The sequence below is a fragment of the Anticarsia gemmatalis genome, chromosome 23 (assembly GCF_050436995.1).
Source record: "Anticarsia gemmatalis isolate Benzon Research Colony breed Stoneville strain chromosome 23, ilAntGemm2 primary, whole genome shotgun sequence".
In the NCBI taxonomy this organism is placed as follows: Eukaryota; Metazoa; Arthropoda; class Insecta; order Lepidoptera; family Erebidae; genus Anticarsia; species Anticarsia gemmatalis.
This window is the reverse complement of record NC_134767.1, coordinates 2,329,838-2,349,170: the sequence shown is the minus strand read 5'-3', so window position 1 is coordinate 2,349,170 and position 19,333 is coordinate 2,329,838. Positions and strand designations below refer to the sequence as shown.

Here is a 19,333-nt window from a genome sequence, read left to right as displayed (position 1 = left end):
TCACGTTACAACCAATAGGAGCAGAGTACCAGTGAAAAATGTTACAAAAACGGAGAAAATTATGGTTCTCTTATGTGACGCAAGCGAAGTTGCGCGGGTCAGCTAGTTGTATAATAAACCTCGATTCAGGGAAACAGACAATTTCGAAAGTTTGTAGGCTTCGAAACTTACACAACTTTATAAAAGAAAAATTAATAAAATAACCGAATAAAGGTCATGTCAACTAAATACTTCAGTTTCATGAAATTTCGTGTTTCTAAGCAAGATACCAGAAATAAAGTTTGCTCATTCTAACTCATGCTTGCCAAATTAGAAACTGTCTAATAAATCGTTTAGTTAGGAAATTCTATGAGTTACTTTAGCAAGCAAACTCGTTGTTTTTTTTTTATTGCTATATATGCAAGAAATCAATTATTTCTTTTACAATTAAACACACATTTGAACAATTAGACCACAAATCTTAAAAAAGTTCAAAATATGTGCCCCAGATGACGTATACTCAAAGTTTCTATAAAACTTCAAATTTGTAGAAATCGGTCCAAATTGCAAAAAGCTTAGTAACACAATTTCAATATATCAGCTTAAGGCACTTATTACAAGTCACCCTTAAATGTAACAGATATTTTCGACTTAGAAAACAGGAGAGGTACATTGAATTTTTCATCAAAAATTTTTGCAGCCTCTAAACAGCTCATTGGCTCAGGTGGTGTATAACACACAGTTGCCTGTCGAGTTCCTTTTCATAAACCTTGATGAAAAGAAAAGGGCACAAAATAAGAACATTTCACTGACTTTACGATTCTATTATGTTATCGTGAATTTGTAATTTTGTTGTTGATAAAAGAAAATTTTTAGACGAAGGGAGAAGAAGGTAATTTTTTTGAATATGACCGGACTGATACGTTTATAGATTGGATGGATATTGTTTGAGCTATTTTGTTATTTTCACGGTACTTTGAACTTATTATGGAGGTACAAAAAATATGGAAAACGAAGAAGAAGGACTTATGATAAATATTTTCCGTAACAAAGAACCGGGAGTTTGAATTGCTCAATAAAAGTGCATCCCTTCCGCTATACTTTCTAAAAATGTATTAAATGATAAAAATACAAAAAAATAAAAAGTTTATGATCACTAATACCAGATTTTTGTTGTTAACTATATTTTGGGACAGTTTTATGACTCAAGGATATCAAGTGTTGACATGCAAATGAAAAAAAAAACTGTTTAAAAACGATACGTATTCAATGATTGCGAAGTATATTTTTCATAATATTGTATTTAAGTTATTGCTATTTGTTATTTATTCATTGTTTGACACTTGACACTAATAAAGCTGAATAAAATAACTATAGTATCTTCTAACTACGAAGAACTTTCAGACCGAAATCTGATATTATCCAACCTTTTCTATTAGAGGTATCGTTATCATCTATACTAATATAATAAAGCTGAAGAGTTTGTTTGTTTGATTGTTTGATTGTTTGATTGTTTGTTTGTTTGTTTGTTTGTTTGTTTGAACGCGCTAATCTCAGGAACTACTGGTCCGATTTGAAAAATTCTTTTAGTGTTAGATAGCCCATTTATCGAGGAAGGCTATAGGCTGTATAACATCACGCTACGGTCATAAGGAGCGGAGTAGCAACGAAAAATGTTACAAAAACGGGGAAAATTTTGACCCATTCTCTTAGGTGACGCAAGCGAAGTTGCGCGGGTCAGCTAGTAGCTAATAAGGAAGATAATATAATTATTTTTGTCTCATATTTCTTTGTTTTTATTGTTTTGTATCGTTTTCTCGAGTAATTCAATAAAAAATCTATTTACAATTCAATTATACATAATTGTGTGTTTTTTTGTTTCTCACTCACGTCGAAACGGCCGCACTTTGACCTAAACCCTTTTTCATTTTTGGAAGAGACCCTTGCCCAGCAGTAAGACCAGCACTGGGTTCAATTTAGTTTATTTATATTATTGATACTTGGCAAAGTCTTCGAATCGAAAGAACATTATACGGTCATAACTTTTAAACATCACAACTTATAATAGAATAGGATGTTTTTTTCATTACTAATTTAAGGACTATGTTATACATATGTTTCTTAGGAAGTCATTTTCAAGGTTTTTGTAACTTGCCCGGACAATTTGTCTGCAGAATAAAATGGACGTAAAAAAACTGAAGATGTATGGAAATGTTTTTTTATAGTATCAAATGAAACCATGGTTATTTTATCTTGGCCATGAATAAAATGTAAATGAGGAATAAAAGCAAATGTAAAAAAGTTCTTAGTTTTTATGGTATTCATACAATTAGGAATGTGTGTTTGATGAAATAGTATATTTTTTATTGGGATTATTATACCATTTATATTTGTAGCTAAATTACCCCGATTTGTTTAAGTGTAGTGATATTTATTCGTTGGTACTTAGTTTCACCGAATTATTACTTATATTATCGAATTATTGGGAGATCCTCCTGGAAGATAATTCTCAATTGGACTAGAACTATGTACGTCTTTTACTAAAAAAAAACCTGTAGCATTTCTAGTAAAAAAGAAGTATATGGGAGTAGCCCGAAAATAAAACTAATTAATTAAAAGAACGAACCTAATATTTACCCAGGGCTTTCTCGTTGGTCTTTTGAAGATCTGGCGCCGAAATGTCAAGCAGCGTCCGAGATCTACATCTATATCACCTTTTAAGGTTTTATTTATCTAAAATGCAATTCAAAACTTAACTTTTTGTGACAAAATTAACGGGTAAAGTTACACACTCAATCATAATAGGGCTTAAAATTATAACGGGATAACTGAACAAAATATCATAACTCACAATAAAAAGATCAATTTAGACTTTTTGCGGAAAGAAACTAATATCCTCCAGTATTTGTTTTAACAGCTAATCCTAGTATAATTGGGAATAATATAACAAGGAAAAACAAGTAGAATAAATTCGTATAAAACATTGCGGTCATGAGATCAAGGTTCTAATTAAGAAAGGAATTGAGTAGATTAATTTAAGCTTGTATTTAGACTGCCTGTGTGTGGTAGTAAAAAACGTGCAATTACCGTGCGGGAGAGATAGAAAATAATATAGTTCTGGTTTATGCCTACCGCTCTACCTGTGTTGATTTATTTTGTTTAAAAAAAAACGTCTGTTTGTTTTGGTTTTGATCTATAGACAATCCAAAATTTTATCAACCGTTTTGACGTCAAAAACCTGCAATTAAAAACACTTGCGCGTAAGAATATTAGTCTGAAGATAACCCACACATTATAACATTAGTATGGAAGTGTTTTAATTGCAAGTAATTATACCTACTACATAACTTGATCGGTTTGTTGTTCACTATCTCAAAGTATCGATAATTTTCTACCTACCTATGGATAATACGAGTAAAAGTTAATTGAAACCGACGGACAATATTCACAGCTGTCGTCTATCGACAGTCAAGTAGCAGTTGTAACTATTCCAAAATAACCATATTTACAAATTAATTTCAAATATCAAATTCTCGCTACTCAATAACACTCAGTATGAGCAATCGTACTAATGATCTCAACTGCTACCAAAAATAAAAGGTAAACAAACCCAATTCTTTGTTTATATTTTTTCACAAAAATCTTGAATCCACAGGTACGTATAATATGACCCAAAAATCTAATTACGTGGGAAAAATATGAAATATCAGGGTAAAGAGGAAATTTCGTCGCCAAAACTAAGAGGTTCCGAGATAATTGAAATGTAAGGAGACAACAAACGGGAGTCACGATTACATGAATAACGTGATATTGTGAGTTTGGATGTGGTATTTTCGGCCGTAATATGAGGAAAAAAAACTGAGTTTCATATGGCAATTTTACCCTATTTTATAGAGACATGGTAACAGCTTAAATTCTTCCAATTTATAGGAGACTAGCTGACCCGCGCAACTTCGCTTGCGTCACATAAGATAAAATGGGTCAAAATTTTCCCCGTTTTTGTAACATTTTTCATTGCTACTCCGCTCCTATTGGTTGTAGCGTGATGAAATATAGCCTATAGCCTTCCTCGATAAATGGTCTATCTAACACTGAAAGAATTTTTCAAATCGGACCCGAAGTTCCTGAGATTAACGCGTTCAAACAAACAAACAATCAAACAAACAAACAAACTCTTCAGTTTTATAATATTACTAGCTGACCCGCGCAACTTCGCTTGCGTCACCTAAGAGAAAGGGGTCAAAATTTTCCCCGCTTTTGTAACATTTTTCGTTGCTACTCCGCTCCTAATAACCATAGCGTGATGTTATATAGCCTATAGCCTTCCTCGATAAATGGGCTATCTAACACTGAAAGAATTTTTCAAATCGGACCAGTAGTTCCTGAGATTAGCGCGTTCAAACAAACAAACAAACAAACAAACAAACAATCAAACAAACTCTTCAGCTTTATTATATTAGTATAGATATAAAATATAAAATATAAATATATAAACAGGACCGGTCCTATTGGCGCTCGATGGGGGAGGCCTTTGTCCAGCAGTGGACGATTCCCGGCTGAGATGATGATGATGATGATGAAATATATAAAATATAATAGTATAGATTAAGAAACTGCTTCAGTAGCTCGATTTTCTACTACTATCGACTACCGACAACCTGCTTATCATCGAGAAATTTTGTATGAAAATCGGATCAGCGCCTCTGACGGGCGTCGTAGAAATTATTTTAGCAGTACATTCTAAATGTCAAACTTTCGATACTCGACAGTACCGACTGTACAGAATTGCGCTACAGTAGTGCGATTTGATATGTAAGTGCGATGGCATAGTCGAGTAGCGAGGATTTGACTTTAAAAATTTATTTAAAAATGTATGTCACATTACGTTAGAGTTTTTTTATTATATTACCTCATATAAAAATAATACACTCTGTCAATAAACGCGTTTATGTATAAATTTGATAATGTTATTTTTCATACAGATAATAAATCCAAACAGTTACCCAAAAAATGTTGATGGTTGATAGTCGATAGTGATAAGAAACTGCCCTCAGATCTAGCAAAGATCCTAGAATCATGGAACCAGTTGCACCAATTACTTGATATTAAATAATCAGTTTACTGAACTGAAACCTGGCGCCCACAGCATGTGGCGCTCACCGGTCAGTAAATGATGTGTGGGATAAGCAACCCTTGGCGCGTTCACTCCATAGATGAGTGACCGCATAGTGGTATTTGAACTGGGCGTCTCCGTGCTTTGGAGGGCAAGTTAAAAGTCGGTCCCGGTTGTTGTCTACTACGATAACAGTCGTTAAGCCACGTCAAAGGCCTTCGAGCTGCCTGAACAACTTTGACACTAGGTTGACTACTAACCATACGATAAGAAGAAGAAGAAGACTGAAACCTATAAGATCTCAATTTTATTTTAATTATTCAGAGACAGGTAATATCTGATAACAATCTAGTTTCCCTTTAAGATTAACTGGAAACGATAGAAGCTTGAAAGGTTCTAGATATTTCACATTTACCTAGAAACAGTTGAGAGCTATGTAACAGATTAGCTTTCTGTGAACATTGATTATTATGAGAATCCCTGTTCAAAGAATGCTTCATTAAAATACTTATTATACAAGTTTCCAATTATTCTTTCTTGTACTTAGTTTCACAAAGCTATTTTTGTATTCTATTACTAAGAAGCAAAAGAATATAGACATGCTTATGTCTTTTAATCTATACTAATATTATAAAGCTGAAGAGTTTGTTTGTTTGTTTGAACGCGCTAATCTCAGGAATTGGTCCGATTTGAAAAATTATTTCAGTGTTAGATAGCCCATTTATTGAGAAAGGCTATAGGCTATATTTAATCATATAAAATAAAACTAAAGCCCAAAATCCTAACCTTTTTCTAACTGTAGAAAACTTATCAAATATGACAATATGTATGCATGTGATTGAATCAATGTAAATTTAACCCAGATCAAGTTACTAACTCTGATCTTTGCACAAACCACATACCCTGTTTCCCATAAGGATAGCTCTATGCAAAAAAGGGATTATTTTATGCACGTATATTTATCCATACGTCATATATACCATGTGCCATTATAAATTGATAAAATTTTAATGTAACGTTAATGGTAGTATACATTTTATATATTTTTTTTTACACAAAAAAATTGTAAGCAAGTACGTCACAATACCATATCTATTATAATTAATTTTAAATAGCTTCCCAGCTCTTTGTCGACCATATTACAAACAAGTAACGCTCACATTTATTATCGTAGATGGCTGTCATGTCGCAACTCACACACGTTGAGACAATAAGTATATTGATGTTAATAACATTCACTTATATACTGTTTGAAGTTTTTAAACTGTGTCAATTACTGTTAGGTATGTTAATAGTTGTTCAACCTTTTTGAAGAAAAGTAATGTTGAAATGTGAAGGGAAGATAATAAGATAATATAATTTTATTGTCTCTAATGAAATAACGGAGGTCGGGAGGTCGTAGGTTCAATTCTCACACGGAACAATAATTTGTGCGATCCACAAACAATAGTTTCAGGTGTAGGTGTACTTTGTGTCAGTTGTTTGTATAATATGTTTGTAAAAGTCCCTGCGACACAAGAGCAATTCTTATCGCGGGAGTTATCTTTTTAATAATTCAGAACTTTGACCGAACCGACTTGAAATTTTATTGATCTAGACATCGTAATAAGCCTTTAAATAGGCTACACTAAAAAAAACAGTCCCTAATCAAATTAGTTCACCGTAACAAAGAACTAAGTAATATACGAAGAAAAAGAAATGCCGCATCTCTTTCAAAGAAAAGGGCCAGATTGCGGCCAAATCCGGCTCCGTAATATTGCTCACAATCTTGTTTTATCCGCCTAATTCCGTTTAATACCGTTTCACTGGTAGCTCATAATTACAACGAAGTGAGCCGAGGTACGTCAGTACCGTTTGTGCTATCAAATCTGGGGTCTTAATTTGTGTTTAGTAATAAGAGCCGTTTGGAAGTTTTAGTTTCGGCTGTTATGTATTAAGAAAGTATATTTTTATAGGCCTATACTAAATAGTCGGTGAAAATTGGCTGATTAGGTTAGAAGTATATTTTAACTTACATATTATCACGTTTGTTATATCGGAAGGTGTAGACCCATGTAATAGAAGGTGAGTTTGTTGCCATTTACCAGACACGTTACCAAACTCCGGGCTACTGTTGAGAAATATTCAAATATAAGTTTAAAAAGACAAAAAGCACTTTGACCGATCCGAGATTTGAGACCGTATTATTAGCAGTCGGTTATACTACCAACTACGCCGCAGATGTAATCAATATTTTTACTATTACATTTTAACTCATTTAAAATCAATTATATAACTAGTTAGTACCCAAGAGTTAATATTTGGAAATGCACGGGGCTTGCCGGGGTGAAATATAATACCTAAATTCAAAACTAGCTTATACGATAAATAGACTTACTATGCATAAAACATATAAAAAACACTAAAACTTATTCGTAAATGGGACGTTTTTTTTAAGAACTTACATTTTGCATCTGTAGTAGAATAATGACGTAAGCGACTCGATGTTGGTTTAATGTTAAGTCATTCTTCTTCTGAAGGTGGAACATAAGGGGTAGCACATAAACATCTTTAGTCAAATATCACTTCAATATTTTCTATTGTATTTTATGTAAACGAAATTTGAACGGTACAAGAATAAATTAAGTATTAAAAGATTTTCTACGAAGAAATGTAAATACTTGACAACTGATACCGGATATTAATTTGTTTTTTTAATAAAAATTCTGAAGATTCGGTATTATTTTACGGTTATTGTTTATTGGACCTTCCAGGCATTTGTTTGAATAGAGATTTGAAATATTTTAGATTAGTTTTTTTATGATAAAAACTCAATATTTGAATATCAATTTCGTATTAACTATAGGTTTTGTTTTGAGATGATTTTAACATTTGAAGAAAGGCGACTAAAGTTCTCGATTAAGTTGATTAACGCGGGGATTAAGTAAAAATGCGCAAATGACATTATAATATAAAAACATGCCTTATTAGAACACACATTTCTTTATTTCATACAGCTAAAAAGCCCCTAAAGGTCATATTTAGTGTTAAAATTGTTTATAAATAGTATTCTGCTTTTCATTTGAACATAAATAACATGAAAAGAAACCAAAAATACGCCCAATATTAACGCTAAAAAATATGTTACAAACAAATCATTTACCGACCGACAGCGCCAAGAACGGAGATATGACGTCACATCAACTGTCATATTACAAGCCACTCACAGTATTACACGAACAATTTTAAAAATGGAAAGTTGCGTGGTTCTACCTACATTTCGATGTACATTTCAAATTGACAGCGTGATATGGGTGTTCGATATTCTGTGTTCACGATATCGAAAACGATTCGTGAATGGTTTTTTTTTTTGGAAAATGTTTTATGATCTATTTTTAGAGTATCTTTGGCTATTTGATTTATTTTATTAGAGGTATGAGATACTTTGGTAATAAACGGGAGAAAAATTCAAAAGTATAATAAGTGTTTTAAATTAAAAAAGATGAATCTGATTTGGAGTTTAAATGAATATAATCTTATACACCTATTCCTCTTGACTTACAAAATGCGTTTCTGATTACATGAACGGAAGTAGCATTACCTACGTTGGCGAATGGGCAAAATAGACTGAAAAGACATACATAGTTGAAGACACTGTTCGGACAAAACATCTTTTAAATGGGCTTTCATATAAAATGTAAAGAAGTCTCCAGATCCCACATGTAGAGACTGGACGGTGGGCAGAGTCGACGCTTTTAAAAACACCTTATATTGTCTCTATCTGACATACTAGGTCTTAAGTTGTGTTTCTATTACATAAACTTCCTTCATAAATATATAAATAAAGATATACTCGTATAAGCTAAAACGTCCGAATGCAGCAACTCAACTTTAAGCAAGTCTTTAAGTATGAGGTTGTCTTTGCCAATATGACATATTATTGTATAGGACTGAAAAACCTTTGAGCATCATCTACAATCAAAAATGATTTCATATAAGTTTGATACAAACATACAAACACAAAACGCCTTTTTCATGAGGTTAGGTGGACACCAAAGTGCGCCAATCGCTACGGTTCCTACAAACAAAAATAAATGGTTCGTAAAAATACACTCTTAACATAAAACGTAACGCACATACTGACACTACCAACTTAAACAACAAAAATACAAAACTAAACATAACCACGCAAGTATGTGGTACTTACATACATACATACAAACAAAACACACAGTTAATTAGCCATATAAAACAAGGGTATAACGCTGTACTGTAGGCAATAATATTACTAATGTAAGGAAGATCGTTAGTAGCAAATGTTACTGTGGGCGCGGCGCACACGGAGTGGGAAGGATTATTGTTGCTAGTTCGTGTATTATTTGAGAATAGAGGGCTAGTTTTACGTCTTATTGATAAGTGTCGTATTACCTAACTAATATAAAGAGTAGTAGTACTATTTATCCGCCGGGTAAGGTACCCAGTACTTATCCAGAAGAGTGGTGTTGAATGTTTTTTTATTTTTGGTAATGTTGTGCCTGACATATGAATTGAACTATTTATTTGTCTAGTTTTATGCCTAATGTCCTACTTTTCTGTCTGACTACATACAACAAGCTCACATAGTAAACCATATTTTTGTATTCATTCCTCTCATTCACTGTCATTATTGGGTTGGACAATTCACAATTATTATGTCTTATTAAAAATGCTAATTTTCTACAAGTGTACTTCAACTATATTTATGAAATTAAAGAAAAAAATTGAATCGTATTCCTGAAACCATTACATATTTTCATTTTACCCAAAAATATCAAAAAAATATTCATAACTTAAGACCTGAAAGTGTCCAACAATATTTTCATTTTCCAAACAACAGTAACGTCAGAACTAGTTGCAAAACAGATTGGTTACACATCAAAAGTTAAATATTCCTTTACAAACGTCCATCGCAGTATACAAACAGAATTTTTTATACGTTAATTGTTTGACGGCATTTTACGTTACACGGAACACAATTTTGGATTGTACGTTTATTCGGGAATAAGATAGGACTTAACTTTGTAATAACGTGGAAGGTATATTTGTTGTTTTTGTTATAAACATCTCGTTTTGCCAAAGTATTTCGATTTTTTTTCAGATTTTCATACAAAATTTCTCGATGACAGGTCGATTGTCGGTATACGATTTCGATTTGATAGAGAATCGAGCTACAGAATGAGATATTAGACCTTCTTCTTCTTATCGTATGGTTAGTGGTCAACCTAGTGTCAAAGTTGTTCAAGCCGCCCGAAGGCCTTTGACATGGCTTAACGACTGTTATCTTAATCGACAACAACCGGGAGCGACTTTTTACGTGCCCTTCGAAGCACGGAGACGCCCAGTTCAAATACCACTATGCGGTCACCCATCTATGGAATAACCGCGCCAACGGTTGCTTCACCCACAGATCGTTTACCGACCGGTGAGCGCAACTGGCTATGGGCGCCTGGTGTACGTCAAATTGCTGGTCACTATTTAGTACATTGCTGCTTTGACGTAACGTGTTAATCATTATAATCTAAGGGAGTAAATAGAATGTAGTTGCTTTCAAATAGTTGTCAACTGAAATACATGATAGCCCCCCAGGTTAGGGTTTTCGTCAAGAATTGTTTTAAGAAACATCAAACGTACAAATATTTTTTTCAGTTTTTCACAGAAGACGGGACCTGTTGACTTTCATTGAATATAGTGCTGTAAAATCCAAGCAGAACCTTTGATAAAATATTATGCAAGACTTTAGAAACATTCTTTTGTCGGAATTCCCTGTATTTAACAGTAACTTTAAAGTAATTTATCATTACTTGCAACCGTCTAGAAGATTCTAAGAAAACAACTACAATAACATGTTCTTAGGAGATTGAAAAGCAGCCTTCAGATACAGGTCAGCGAATCAAATATCAATGGCAAATGTTCTCAGAATATTTCACACTATCCTACTAATATCCTACTATTCTACTAATCTTACTAATATTATAAATGTGAAAGTTTGTGAGAATGTTTACTATGCATGTATGTATGTATGGATGGATGTTTGTTACTCTTTCACGCAAATAATACTGAACCGATTACGATTAAATTTGGTATATAAGTAGCTGAAGACCCAGAATAACACATAGGGTACTTTTTATCCCGGAGTTCCCGAGGGATCGAGATTTACACGGGAAAGGTTTCCACGCGGACGGACACTAGTTTTATAAATATTGCAGAGTGTAGCTGCAAGAAATGTCAAAGACACACTGTTTTAAACACCGTTTATCAAAAGAGCGCCGATTTTCCATTTTTACAGAATATCCACTAATGAAAAATGTTGATATGAAAATCTTAGTGTTCTCCGTGAGAACGAGAAAGAAATAAAATTTTTGCTCGTTCCGAAATCATTGACATCAACTTTCTTACTTTTCTAAAATATGAAGTAAGTTTTAGTGAAAGTGACGTTAATTTTTATTCACGCTCATTTAATCGTTAGCGCGAAAAATAGTAAATCATTTTGAACTAACGTTTGATAGAGTAAAATTGATCTAAATCGTAAATTCCAATTAGCTTAACTTTGAACCAGCGCGTGCGCTAGTTAACAAATTAAGAGTTCAATCTGACATAAGTTCCAATCAAACTCGATTCTATTGATAATAAACTAGCGAAGTTGTTCTGCGGAACTATAGGGGGTATACAATAAAAATCATATCTTCAACAAATAGAAACCACAGTTTACCAAAACATTCGTCCGTTGCACGTTCAAGTATTCCTTAGCACTGACAATGCTGTCTTTATTGAAAACTACTGGACTACGTTACACTTCACTGATTTAGCAATTTGTTCTTGAACTCGATAGCTTTGCTCGGAATGAAGTGAAATAATAGTGAGCATCATTTGTGGAGTTTATTTTATGAATAAAATGTGAATAGGAACGTTGAGGTTTGCAGTCGTGAAATGAAATGTGAAATATAAAGCAGATGAAGACGGAACTTTGTTAATTTATAATTTTGTATGATTTGAGAGGTGAACTCCAATGTCTTAGTTTCAAACTACTATGTAGATTTTGTCATAGTTTGAAAACTATATATTCCTGATCTGGCAATAAAGGTAGAACTACAATTAAATTAATAATTAATAATTCAAGACAAATATAATTTATATATTATGTTGGCAGTTTATTGAGATTTATCTAAACTGAGCCAGAACTGAGAGATTAACCAACTAATTTTAATGAAATTTAAAACAGTGATAGCTTATACACACATCAACACCGTCTAGGGATATTTTGTATAAAGTTCTTAAACTCAAAAAATACTGGCCAGTTTAAAAATCTTTTGATAAAAGACTATTTTTTAAATCTTTTTGGATGATTCTAAATTTGAATTTATAAAAAATAATTAAAAATAAAATATTTACGCGGCATAATGGTTGCGAAGTCCGCAAGTTTTGTTTAACTACTGTAGTATCGGGATATTTTTTTGTGCCAGATTGAAGTTTTATTACAAGTTATCGACTAATTTCGAGTTAAATCTATTGTGTGCATCATGCAGCGGCGCTATATAACGAGAGAAGCAATGCTAAGGGCAGTGGGCGTGCTCTACGCTGTGGCTGCTCAACGGAGTATTGCTGGCGAGATTGGAACAAGACAAAACGTGATATCTAGGTTATAGTCATCCTACCGTGCTACTAGTGAACTGGTTGAAAGATATCGAGGGGGAAAGCGAATAACCACTTATCGACAAGACCGATTTTTGCAAATTGCCGTGAGAAGAGAACCAAATGTTACGGCCATGCAGTTGGTTCGGAGGCTCCAGTCAGAGCACCAGTTGCTTGTGAGTGACCAAACTGCGAAGAAAATGCTGCATGAAGATAACTTTCACGCTCGCAGACCGCTTCGTACTCCAGCACTCTGCTGAGGAAATCGCGGACGAAGACTAGAGTGGGTTCCCTGTACTTTTGCTCTGGGATGATAACCCGTAGTCTGTATTACTGTTTACCGATGAGTCCCGGTTCGGTTTTCATTTCGATTCATGTAGAGTACGTGTTTGGCGAGTCTCTGGTCGTGATAGCCGTCTGCAATATCCTCAGGAAGTCCATTCATAGCACGGCGGGACAATGATGGTTTTGGCGGAAATTATTCTCGGTGGACGAAAAGACCGCGTTTGGATCAGAATCACCATTACGGCTAAAAAATACCGTAATGAGGTGCTAATGCCGATAATCTACCCCCATAAACTTAAAATGGGCCAAGAATTCACCCTCATTCACGATAACGCCCGTCCGCACACAGCAAGAGCGGTGACGAGATGGTCGCAGGAACACGACAAATCGGTCTTAAGCTGGCTCGCTCAATCACCTGACCTAAAACCTATAGAGCACGCGTGGAGTATGCCCCAAAGAAGGGCTTTGAGGAATTTCCCTGCGAACATAGCAACGGAAGAGCCACTTTTTTGCATCTTAGCCGGACCTGGGACAATATACCGCAGTAAGACTCGGATAACTCTATCCAAATTATGAAAAATCGCTGCAGGACTGCTATAAATGTCATAGATGGCTTTATAGATTACTGATTTTTCGCAAAACTGCTAAAAACAATGACTTTTTCTTATTTTTCACATTTTCTGAAGAAAAACATTCATTGTTAGTTTTACCATTATTTTAGTTTTTTCTTTATTTAAGTATGAAATTGTTAACGCAAAATAATTAGAGATTTTTTTTATTCTGAAGTATAGTCAGATAAATGGGCTTTATAGAAATATATACATGTTGCATGTTATCTTTAATAAATTTTGAGATAATTGAGTAAATACAAAATATCCCTAGACAGTGTTGATGTGTGTAGCTGTGTACCAATAAACCCACGTAATTAACACAAAGAATACTTTTAACCACAGGAAACCTTTACGCGAACGAAGTCGCGGTTGAAACCTAGTATTATAAAGCCAAATTCATTCAGCAATACACCAACCAACCACAAATATCCAAACACTATCAAACCCGAATCCGTTGTTCCCAAGTTCTATATCAAATTTATTATTAAACCACACAAAGAGAAGTTTAGTATAGCGGGTATCTTTGCTCCATTGTCCGCTGTGCCTATCGCCAAAATGTTGTTGCGAGTAAATGGCCGTTTCTAGTCCATTAGCCTTATGGCCCCTGTATCTTAGCTGTAACTTGTAGCGACCACTAATTGTAGTGTGTACGAAGATTGTGATTTCTTATTTAGTTGTGTTTTGGTTGGATGCTTTGTGTTGTAATGTTATCTAGTTGACGAGAATTTGAATATGAATTGAAGAATAAAAAAAAAGTGTCGTTTTGTCGGTAATTTTTTTGAAGTATGATCCATTTTTTTATTCGTTAAACAGTATGATTTCAAAATAATTTGGAATTTTTTTTTTGGTTACCTGATCATAAAAGATCATTATACAAAATAGCCTATAAAAAATACCAACATTAAACTGAACAATTCAAAAAATATTTCACTTCCTGGTATTTAGCTAATCCACTTTTTATTCTGCAACTAGCTGACCCGCGCAGCTCCGCTCACGCTTTCTTCTATAGCTGACCCGGCAGACTTCGTACTGCCTCATCGATAAATAAAATACCTAATCTTTTTTCTTGTGAATTTAAGAACTCAGTGGGATAGTTGATTACGTCATCCTGGTTCATTACGGTGTCGACTGATTTGAAGAAATCCAACTGTCCTGGAAGAAAATTCTGAATGGTTGCATTAAGATCCTCGACATCATTATTTTTCGCTGCTAATATTGCTCGTTTACCCAGCCAATTATGGTTATTGAACTTTTGCGCTATATCTGGGAAAACTCGCTGAATAAGCTCCACTTTTGAGTCTGTGATGTGACAGAAATCTGTAGGTAATGTGATGAATCCGGTCGAGGTGTCCACTGCAACTTTCGTCTAGTCTAACAACTGCTTCGCAAACACATTTGCAGTTTCATCTTGTTGCAAAAATACTCGCATGTTAGTTGTTAAGTGGAGTGTCTTTACGTACTGCTACAAATTTGATGATTTTAGGCATGCATTTAGTTCATCAGCAACAGTTGATCGGGGAATAACTGGAAGAGTCTGACGAAAATCACCTGACAACAGAATCATGGCCCCACCGAAAATATTTTGGTTGTCACGAAGATCTTTCAATGTTCTGTCCAGTGCCTCCAGTGACCTCTTATGGGCCATTGTGCATTCATCCCATACAATCAATTTGCATACCTGTAGGATCTTGGCCATTGCGCTATTTTTGGCGATGTTGCAAATTGGTGTTTCGGTGATTTGCATGTTTAGTGGTAATTTCAAGGCAGAATGTGCAGCTCGCCCACCTTCTAGCAGAGTTGCAGTTATTCCAGATGAAGCCAACGCTAGAGCAACATCATTTCGCGATCTGATCCTCGCCAAAAGCAATGAAATTAAAAACGTTTTTCCGGTTCCTCCGGGTGCATCAAGGAAATAAATTCCACCAGATCCACTGTTCACAGCTTCTACCAAAGTGTCGTACGCAATTCTTTGTTGTTGATTTAATTGTGGAACATTAAAATTTGTACGAACTGTTTCGGCCAATGCTTCAATGTCGTACTGATGTTCTCTTTGAAACTCGTGGTTTAATGCATCGTGCATATGACGATTGGGTGCTGTCATTCCCAAACACGACAATATATTTGCCATCAATAAACACATATCTTCTATCATGATCAATGTGTCATTGTAAATTTCTTCATTCATTTGTATTGTAGGATTCAAAGTTTGACGGCGCACACGATGCAAAACATCCTTAGACATGTCATCTCTTAACCCACAAATCTTTTGGATTCGAGGGGAAACTTGTCGATATGATAATCGCAAACAACGTACGAATTTGATGCGGCGACGAAGATATTACGGAATCCTTGAGCGTATCATCCCAGTGCGAATCGTTCTCAAGTAAATGTAATAGTTTACATGCCTTACGGTAAGTCGCACACAGCTGTCCATCAACTGTTCACAGTTGTTTAAACGATGTCGGACCACGAACATTCACCAGCAACAACCGCAAATAATAACATTCATCGTTATTTGGATGTACTGTGTAGATGCGACCCAGAGCATCTGAAGCAAATACATTTGGATGTCCTTCAACTGGTGTTCCTTGATTTCGACGCTGAAACGATTTCGATGATGCGTTCCATGTGTAATAGCGTGGCATGTCAGCATACAGCAAAGTGCGAGCAAAATCATTAGTTTGACAGACTGTGACGAAACTTGTTAATGTTGTCGACGGTGGATGTGCCGGTCTGACTGCCGCGTTAGACTCATTAAAATAAACTCGTTGACCATTTTCTAAATGGACTGCCAAATGGACTACTGTAGGTTGTCCTTCATGGATCGCAAATGGACGACCTAAGTCAGGTCGTCTTCTCCTCGGCATCGTAAATTGTAATTAATCAAATTGAGAAAATTTCCTGCTCATTTAGCAGTAAAGTGTCACTATCACAAAAAAGAGCACATTACTTGGAATGTCACTATCACAAAGGATCACCAAAGTAAAGAAAGTTCTAGCGCACGTAGCCACACAGATAGATATAATATGGTAATAATTCTTAAAACTTCATGCTTTATTCAATAAATGCATTTTTATTAAATACAGATTGGATTTGACATTTGACATTGAGGAGCCCGTGGCTTAGTTTACAACAGCCGCACGGATCGATCTCTGAGGTTAAGCTACGCTTGCCGAGGTTGTTCCGTGGATGGGTGACCATCCTAAACATATCGAGTTTCTCCGTGTTTCGGAAGGCACGTTAAATTGTGGGTCCCGGCTGTCATTTTCGAAGATCTTTGACAGTCGTTAACAGTAGTCAGAAGCTTGAAAGTCTGACAACCAGTCTTACCGAAGGGTATCGTGTTAATACCTAAGTAACTGGGTTGTGGAGGTCAGATAGGCAGTCGCTCCATGTAAAACACTGGTATTCAGCTGCATCCGGTGAGACTGGAAGCCGACTCCAACATAGTTTGGAACAAAGGCTAAGCGAATATATACAGATTGGATTTGGATGGTCAACGAGTTTATTTTAATGAGTCTAACGCGGCAGTCAGACCGGCACATCCACCGTCGACAACATTAACAAGTTTCGTCACAGTCTGTCAAACTAATGATTTTGCTCGCACTTTGCTGTATGCTGACATGCCACGCTATTACACATGGAACGCATCATCGAAATCGTTTCAGCGTCGAAATCAAGGAACACCAGTTGAAGGACATCCAAATGTATTTGCTTCAGATGCTCTGGGTCGCATCTACACAGTACATCCAAATAACGATGAATGTTATTATTTGCGGTTGTTGCTGGTGAATGTTCGTGGTCCGACATCGTTTAAACAACTGTGAACAGTTGATGGACAGCTGTGTGCGACTTACCGTAAGGCATGTAAACTATTACATTTACTTGAGAACGATTCGCACTGGGATGATACGCTCAAGGATTCCGTAATATCTTCGTCGCCGCATCAAATTCGTACGTTGTTTGCGATTATCATATCGACAAGTTTCCCCTCGAATCCAAAAGATTTGTGGGTTAAGAGATGACATGTCTAAGGATGTTTTGCATCGTGTGCGCCGTCAAACTTTGAATCCTACAATACAAATGAATGAAGAAATTTACAATGACACATTGATCATGATAGAAGATATGTGTTTATTGATGGCAAATATATTGTCGTGTTTGGGAATGACAGCACCCAATCGTCATATGCACGATGCATTAAACCACGAGTTTCAAAGAGAACATCAGTACGACATTGAAGCATTGGCCGAAACAGTTCGTACAAATTTTAATGTTCCACAATTAAATCAACAACAAAGAATTGCGTACGACACTTTGGTAGAAGCTGTGAACAGTGGATCTGGTGGAATTTATTTCCTTGATGCACCCGGAGGAACCGGAAAAACGTTTTTAATTTCATTGCTTTTGGCGAGGATCAGATCGCGAAATGATGTTGCTCTAGCGTTGGCTTCATCTGGAATAACTGCAACTCTGCTAGAAGGTGGGCGAGCTGCACATTCTGCCTTGAAATTACCACTAAACATGCAAATCACCGAAACACCAATTTGCAACATCGCCAAAAATAGCGCAATGGCCAAGATCCTACAGGTATGCAAATTGATTGTATGGGATGAATGCACAATGGCCCATAAGAGGTCACTGGAGGCACTGGACAGAACATTGAAAGATCTTCGTGACAACCAAAATATTTTCGGTGGGGCCATGATTCTGTTGTCAGGTGATTTTCGTCAGACTCTTCCAGTTATTCCCCGATCAACTGTTGCTGATGAACTAAATGCATGCCTAAAATCATCAAATTTGTAGCAGTACGTAAAGACACTCCACTTAACAACTAACATGCGAGTATTTTTGCAACAAGATGAAACTGCAAATGTGTTTGCGAAGCAGTTGTTAGACTAGACGAAAGTTGCAGTGGACACCTCGACCGGATTCATCACATTACCTACAGATTTCTGTCACATCACAGACTCAAAAGTGGAGCTTATTCAGCGAGTTTTCCCAGATATAGCGCAAAAGTTCAATAACCATAATTGGCTGGGTAAACGAGCAATATTAGCAGCGAAAAATAATGATGTCGAGGATCTTAATGCAACCATTCAGAATTTTCTTCCAGGACAGTTGGATTTCTTCAAATCAGTCGACACCGTAATGAACCAGGATGACGTAATCAACTATCCCACTGAGTTCTTAAATTCACAAGAAAAAAGATTAGGTATTTTATTTATCGATGAGGCAGTACGAAGTCTGCCGGGTCAGCTATAGAAGAAAGCGTGAGCGGAGCTGCGCGGGTCAGCTAGTTTTAAATATATCTAGATATTAATTTTTTTTTTCGTTTTTTATGTACTATGCATTTTGAGACTGAGTTTTAGCGAGACTAACGAACAGCAATTCATTTTTATATATATAGATAACGAAGTCGCGTTATGGCATATCCACCATTAAAACAGTTGCCATGACAACGGAATTTTGTTAATTCAATGTCATTATAAAATTGATTATTCGCGACTTCGTTCGCCACCTGATTTTTTTCGGGAAATGCGTCATTTTCCCGGGGTAAAAAGTAGCCTATGTCCATCTCCTGGCTCTAAGCTACCTCCCTACCAATTTTCAGCCAAATCTGTTCTGCCGTTCTTGAGTTATAAGTGGTGTAACTAACACGACTTTCTTTTATATATATAGATTAATTGTCAGTGTC

The 19,333-nt window shown here is 35.5% G+C and overlaps 1 protein-coding gene across 1 annotated transcript in view; it reads left to right on the top strand.

Moving 5' to 3' along the window:
* LOC142983096 (cell adhesion molecule Dscam2-like) overlaps positions 1-19,333 on the top strand; it is a 153,873-nt gene that overhangs the window by 80,016 nt on the left and 54,524 nt on the right. The window lies entirely within an intron of this gene.